The sequence below is a fragment of the Haemaphysalis longicornis genome, unplaced genomic scaffold (assembly GCF_048455015.1).
Source record: "Haemaphysalis longicornis isolate Haplotype H1 unplaced genomic scaffold, Haemaphysalis longicornis Haplotype H1 scaffold_7, whole genome shotgun sequence".
NCBI lineage: Eukaryota > Metazoa > Arthropoda > Arachnida > Ixodida > Ixodidae > Haemaphysalis > Haemaphysalis longicornis.
In genome coordinates, this window is record NW_027526422.1 from 99,638,346 (window position 1) to 99,644,789 (window position 6,444).

Consider the following 6,444-nt stretch of genomic DNA (forward strand, 5'->3'; position numbering starts at 1 on the left):
GACGAATGTTTTGCTTAGCAGTGGTTCACGGCGTAAAGTTTCTTAAAAAGTTGTGTAAGAGTATCTCTAGTATAATAAACCGTCATGTCTTTCTTGTTATCTTGCTGGCAAATCGGATTCAAGTAGCGTCACCTATACACCATTTTCCATAAGCAGCCGGGAAAGGAGGAAAATACTCTCAAACCAGTTCTCTCGGCGGCCGACCAGCGTTGCCTGTGCGCGCTGGGCTGTTAACATCATGGAGGAAGAAAAATGTTAGGAGGGAGCATGACGTCAGGCGGCACAGCTTTGGCAAGCCAACCTCATCTGACGCCGCATTCTCCTCTCCTCGGGCTCCTCCCGCGCAATGCATTATGGAAGAAGCACCACTCTAAGGCCCGCGGTAGCATTTAGTGGCTCCGGCTGGCTGCCGGTGAAGGAGGAGGCAAGTGGCGTTGCCGAAGGCGCCGTAAGCGATTTATCGCCAGCGTTGCGCTCCCACCCTCGTATTGTGGAAGTACTGTCGCTGTTAAAAGCGATACGATACGTAGATCCCATGCTCACGGAGCACCTTCACGAGCTGCGAGCCGAATTTGACGCTTACCGCTGGAACCACGACCGCATTTGCTTGAATGCGCCGCTGTAAACATTCGCAAGCACGGAGCGGCCTACGGGTGCGTGGTGTTTGCCAGGTGTGCTTTGACGATTGCGTTTCCAATTTTGCTAGGAGTTATCGCGCCACCTTTCCTTTACATCATAGAGCTGTAACGAGTGTCCCATCAGCTGAGAGGTTGTGCGAGAAGCTTTGGTTTCGCTCTCGTGCGCATTTGCATACATTCGCCTTATCGGTGCTCCGGCATGGTGGCACGTTTCACTTCTGACGTTGGATCGCTCGAACGCGCCGCCGTAAACATTCACAAGCATGTAGCGGCCTACAGCTGCGTGGTGTTTGCAGGTGTGCTGTGACGTTTGCGTTTGGCATTCTGCTGAGTTATCGCGCGTAACGAGTGTCGTGTCGGCGGGGAGGTGGTGAGACTAGCTTTGGTTTCGCTCGCGCGCGCTTTTGCATACGTTCGCCTTTTCGGTGCTCTGGCGTGGTGGTACGTTACTTCAGTGCACTGGAAAACAAAGGGTTCAGAACCCTTATGTTGGGTGTGACCACCTCACGTCGCAAGCAGTACGCCGGCTGTTTGTCCGCTGAGGACCGCTCGATCGGTGCCGTATATGGGGAAAAAAAAAAAAAAAACGAATGCTAGATTACGCCTGGGAGGGACCTTGCTGAATAGTGGACTGACTGCGCCTTGGCAATAAATGGTCGAAGAAAGGGTTGAAATGGTTGATCTTATTTTCAACTTTGCCTGAGCGGCAAAGTTGAAAAGATCATCTCCACTTCTGCACGCGGCGGCGGCACAAAACTCTCCGACTGCGGCGTGAACTTCGACGGGTCCGAAAGCTCAGTAAACAAAGATGTTTTCTGCCTCTCCCGTCCGACCACTTAGCCCGCGCGATCAGGCCGCTGCGCGTTTCGGGTTGCAGGCAGAGCTGCGCGCAACGACTCGTCGCCGAAACTCGAATACGCGGACGGCCCGGCAACCAAACGGATAGACGCACGCAGCGTCGGCGAAGGGCCACATGAGGCGCAAAGAACTACCGCTTGCCTGTCACGTGAATAGAACACCTCCCATCAGTCTTTCATTTTTATTTTTTATGACTAGGCTTCACGGTTGTCACGTGACGCTCCCTCCTAAACTTTTCTTTCCTCCATGGTTAACATCGCTCGGCGCGGTGTGCTCCGCTGCGTAGTTCAGGAGTATTTCGCACCGTGTGCTTAGTTTTTGCGGAACTTTCAACTGTTTTAGCCAATGCTGCGATGCCGTTCAAGGCGCAAACGTCGCTTTGTCAGCACTGCGCGGTGGTGGGCCATTGAACAACCAAAGAAAGCGAGAAACAGTGGCTGACAGCACGCATGTGCACGACACTGCCTGGAGAAAATGCAGTGCGGTTGCGGCGTGTTTTTGCTGCATCGCTTCCCAACGCAAACTGAGTTGAGATATCAGTGGATGCCGTTGATAAATCGCAACGACTTTGTACCAACGACTAACTCCAGGGTTTGTTGGGTGCAAGCTTGGACGGCAACCAGACGGAGCAAAATCCATTTATCACACGCAAAGATGCGTCAGAGAACGGAACCCACTGAAATGTCAGAAGCAACTTTATAAATACAGCAGTGATTGATTGGTTGATTGATTAATTGATTCATTATGGTGTTTAACGCCCCGATGCTTCATGGGTGATGAGGCGCGCCGTAGTGGAGGGGTGCGGGTTAATTTTGACCACCTGGGGATATTTCACGAGCGCCGATAGAATACAACATTACAATAACTTTTGGTTCCTTGTAGTCAATTTAAAATACCATATATTGTTTGGTCATTACATCCGATTGGCATTAAACAATCCCCTTTTCATCTAATCTAACCTTTAAAGTCACGGCGTTTTGTTTACTTATTTTCTATGAAAGTAAACACTATGAAAGGATAACTTTCTCCATCGCACACAGCTGGCCGATAGCTAGATAAGCAGGCAGCCCAATGTGGAAACGCAGCTCGAGATACGCGTGAACGCTGCATTTGGAAAATAGCTCAACCTGTTCACAACGCGGTCAAAGGAAAAACTTCTAATCCGTTTGCGTTGTCACAGAATCTAAAGTATTACAATTACAAAACAGTTACTGCTGGTCGCGTAAAGCGTTTGTGGTACAAGCAGCGGTTTCACAAAGGTGGGCTCCGAGCGACAGGCCACATGCGCTGCGTAGAGTTAGGTCAATCATGATCACAATCATGATCAACCAATATTTACTCGCCCGAACGTCGACCCTTCTGCTCAACCTTCGAATAGTAATTTGACTGGTTGTGCGGTCGTGTTATTTTTCCGCCCAGGTAATTTCTTTTCGTCAGTACCCGCCATACGTCTAGTTAAGAAAGATTATATTTTATTGCAATGTCAACAGCGTAGCAATCGCCTCGTCGAAAGTCCATCGCGAGCACGGATCACCGTGACCCACATATGCTGTGCGCGCTCCGCATTCGACGTCCGCGCTTCCGTAAACATAACTAATCGGTGAACATAACAAGCACAGTGGCATTGAAAACACATATTTACTCCCCGATATTGATTTCTATGTCAGTCGGTGCCATACCGGTACGTTTGCATCGCGGAACTGCGGAGCACCACCGGCACCACCACCACACTGCTAGCTGCTGCTCGCAACAGCCGGGGTCGGCATTTTCCGCTCTGGCAGCAAATTAGGACCTAAAATCCGTCAGCAGATGGTGAACACAAAACAGAACACACACACACACAAGCACTGCAACCGCTAACTTAACGCCAAACCACTACGGTTCACTCGGTAATGCACGGGTACCGAGTCGACGCACGGACAGAACGGAGCACTTAACAGCCCAGCGCGGAGGTTTCGGCGGTCGCTTCATAGACGGCACTAGCGTCCGGTCAGAAAAAGCAAATGGCGGCGCCCACCTCTAGCAAGGAAAATGGTGTATAAACGACGTCGCCGGTAGGATTCTCGGCTATGTCGTCTGCTAGCGCGCCGCATTTTGTGCGCTTGCGCGACAACGTGCCTCTTGTTGTGGCCTTCGCGCATGCTCCCTGCTTGGGTTTAATGCACATGACACAAACAAGCAGCCTGATGATCGTCTAATGACACCCGCAGTGCAAGAAAATAACGACTCATACAATAAGACATCGACCAAAGTACTCCTAGCTGCTACGGCTGAAATCACGACCGGCTTGTGGCTGAAATGGAATCCTTGGTACCCCACTTGTATGATGAATGTTTGCAGTGCTTTCGGAACCGGTAACCACATAACAAAAGGCTGATGCTTGGTCGCGGTCACTCCGGGTCTGTTTAGGTTACGGACGCGTGTCTTTTTTTAATTTTATTTTCAAATTTACATTTCGTACTTCCGGGGCCAACTGCAGTGACAATTTAGACATCTCGAAAACCCTATATGGTCATTCTAAAAACACGCAAGATGAAAAATATCACAGCTGAAATAGGCGCATGCACGTCGCAAACGACCAGCAAAAACTGGTGATTTTGATACTCAAACTACAGCCATGCTGATTGATTTGATTACAGCCATGCTGACCACATGGACGCGGGTTCGCTTCCCGGCCGCGGCGGTCGCTGTTCTGATGGAGGCGAAAAGCAAAAACGCCCGTGTGTTCGAGATGTCGGCGTACGTTAAAGATCCGGGCCCAGGTGGTCAAAATTAATCCGGAGCCATCCACTATATGGCGCGCCTTATCGCCTGCGTTGCGTCGGTCGACGCGTTAAACCATACAATCAAAAAATCATACATCCAGGCTGAGGTGACATAAAATTAAGTCATTTCATCGCCGGTGACGGGTTAAAGTGACGCCGCAGCTGGCGAGCAAGAGGCCGGCTGGCCGCCCGGAGCAAACCTGCGCGCAACCGCTTCGTGTGCTCGACCGCACCAGAAGCGTGCCCATTGGAGTTCAACCTAGCTGGCAGGCGGACTAAGCACCAGGCCTGCCGGCATGCTACTTTGCTTTTAAGGCTGTCGACACGATCCGCCTGCAGGTGCAGCGCCGTCAGCGACGAAGCTATTTCAAACGTTTCCAGCTGATTGACAAGGCATTTCATGGGGCTACCAGTCATGTAGGGTAGCGTATACGTACTGTACGTTCAAAACAAATTTGGCCGAAGTGAAATTTTAGTGCTCGGCCTTTAAAGGGTCATTTTTTGGCAAATAAATTCATGGGTCGCTGAAGGATGGTGTATAAGGCAAAGAATGAAGTAGAGTTCAGCATGAAATGCCCCAAGGCTAATCGTTGGTCTGGCAGCCACTGTAGGAAGTGAAGTTATGGCAAAATCACGTGATACTACTTTTCATTTGCATATAAAAAGTTAAAACAAAGCTAAATTTTTCGCAGGTTCATTGTGTCGACTTGTGTATTGCAACGTTTCCCTTTATTGGGTCGAATTCACGAAGAAGACAATTACAACGGTATGGTTATTGTCCTTTCCCTTCCTCTTCCTCCTCTTCTTTCACTTCCTCCTGCTGCCCACCTTTCGGTCGACCTCCTGCTCTTCCTCTTCACAGGCCGCACCTCTGTCGTCAACCCTCCTTGGTTGATACGACACTATGCTGCACATAGACGTAGATTCCAGGATGTTGTTAGGTCCATTGTAGCATAAGTACTTCAAAATTTCTTCTTTGCGAGCAGTCTTCAAAGCCATGTAGGGCCCTGAAAAAGGAGCCTTTGAATCCTGCAAGCCTTTCCAGACAATGACATAATCCCCAACGCCAATTTCAGGAACCGTGCCTGTGTGAAGACGGTCGTAATGCTTTTTCATTGCGATCCGGTACCTTTCATTTTCCCTCTCTGACCTTTCTTGTTGACGAAGTACTATTAAATCGTTAATTCCCAGAAGGTGATCGGCAAGCAGCCACTCAGATTTTCCATGATATGCAAAGCTTCTGTGTGCGAGGGGTTGTGGTGTGCAACAGCGGCTTTTATGGCACATTTCCAACACCATTGGAAATATGGATAGAGGGAAATGAACTGCTTGATGTCACGTATGGCTCTCTCAGCTAACCCGCTGGCTTCAGGCTGGTACGGCGGTGAGAAACACAGCTTCACATTGCGCTGGAGAGCCCAATTCTTCAACTGCTCGCTCCGAAAGGCTGGCCCGTTGTCGGCCACAATTGTTTTGGTGTCTTTAACATATCCCGGTTCAAGAAAGCGATGAGACTCCTTGCATCTTCCCTTCAGGCTTTACACGAGACCATTCGCGTGCGCTCATCGACTACTGAGCGCTTGCGTGCTGCCTCTTCCCTCTCCCTTTTTCCTGAGCTCCACGAAGTCAAGGTGGGTCGTTGCGAATGGTTCTTTGGAAAGTTCTGCGATGACCATGGCACTACCTCTGGGCTTAAAATTGGCCTCGCAGATTTGACACTGGTGGCAGGTCCGTATATGTCTTGCTTCATGGTGTTCCAATGAAATCTTTGCTTGATTTTCCAGTATGTGCGCCGAATCCGTCATGTCCACCAGAATGAGGTGAATCATGGTAAATAACGGAGATTTTTGGTACACTAGCCTTCGGTACCTGTAAGCGACCATCTTTCAGCGACATCGCCTCTGTGCCTTCCCATAAGAGCGCGCTCACGTTGTGATCATCACTTGGGGCAGTTATGTGGAGTCGTGACATGGCATCGGCGTCCGGTAGCTTTTCACCTTGTCTGTGAGCGATGATGTCAAATGTGAGCTGCAGTTCACTAACCCACCTGGCCAGCCACCCTTTTGGTTGGGACGAAGTCAGTACATATGTCAAGGCTTGAGTGTCTGTCAACAATCTGAAGCGTCGACCGTCCAAGTGCGTTCGGAAGTAACGTATCGCCATCACCACCGCCACGCCCTCTT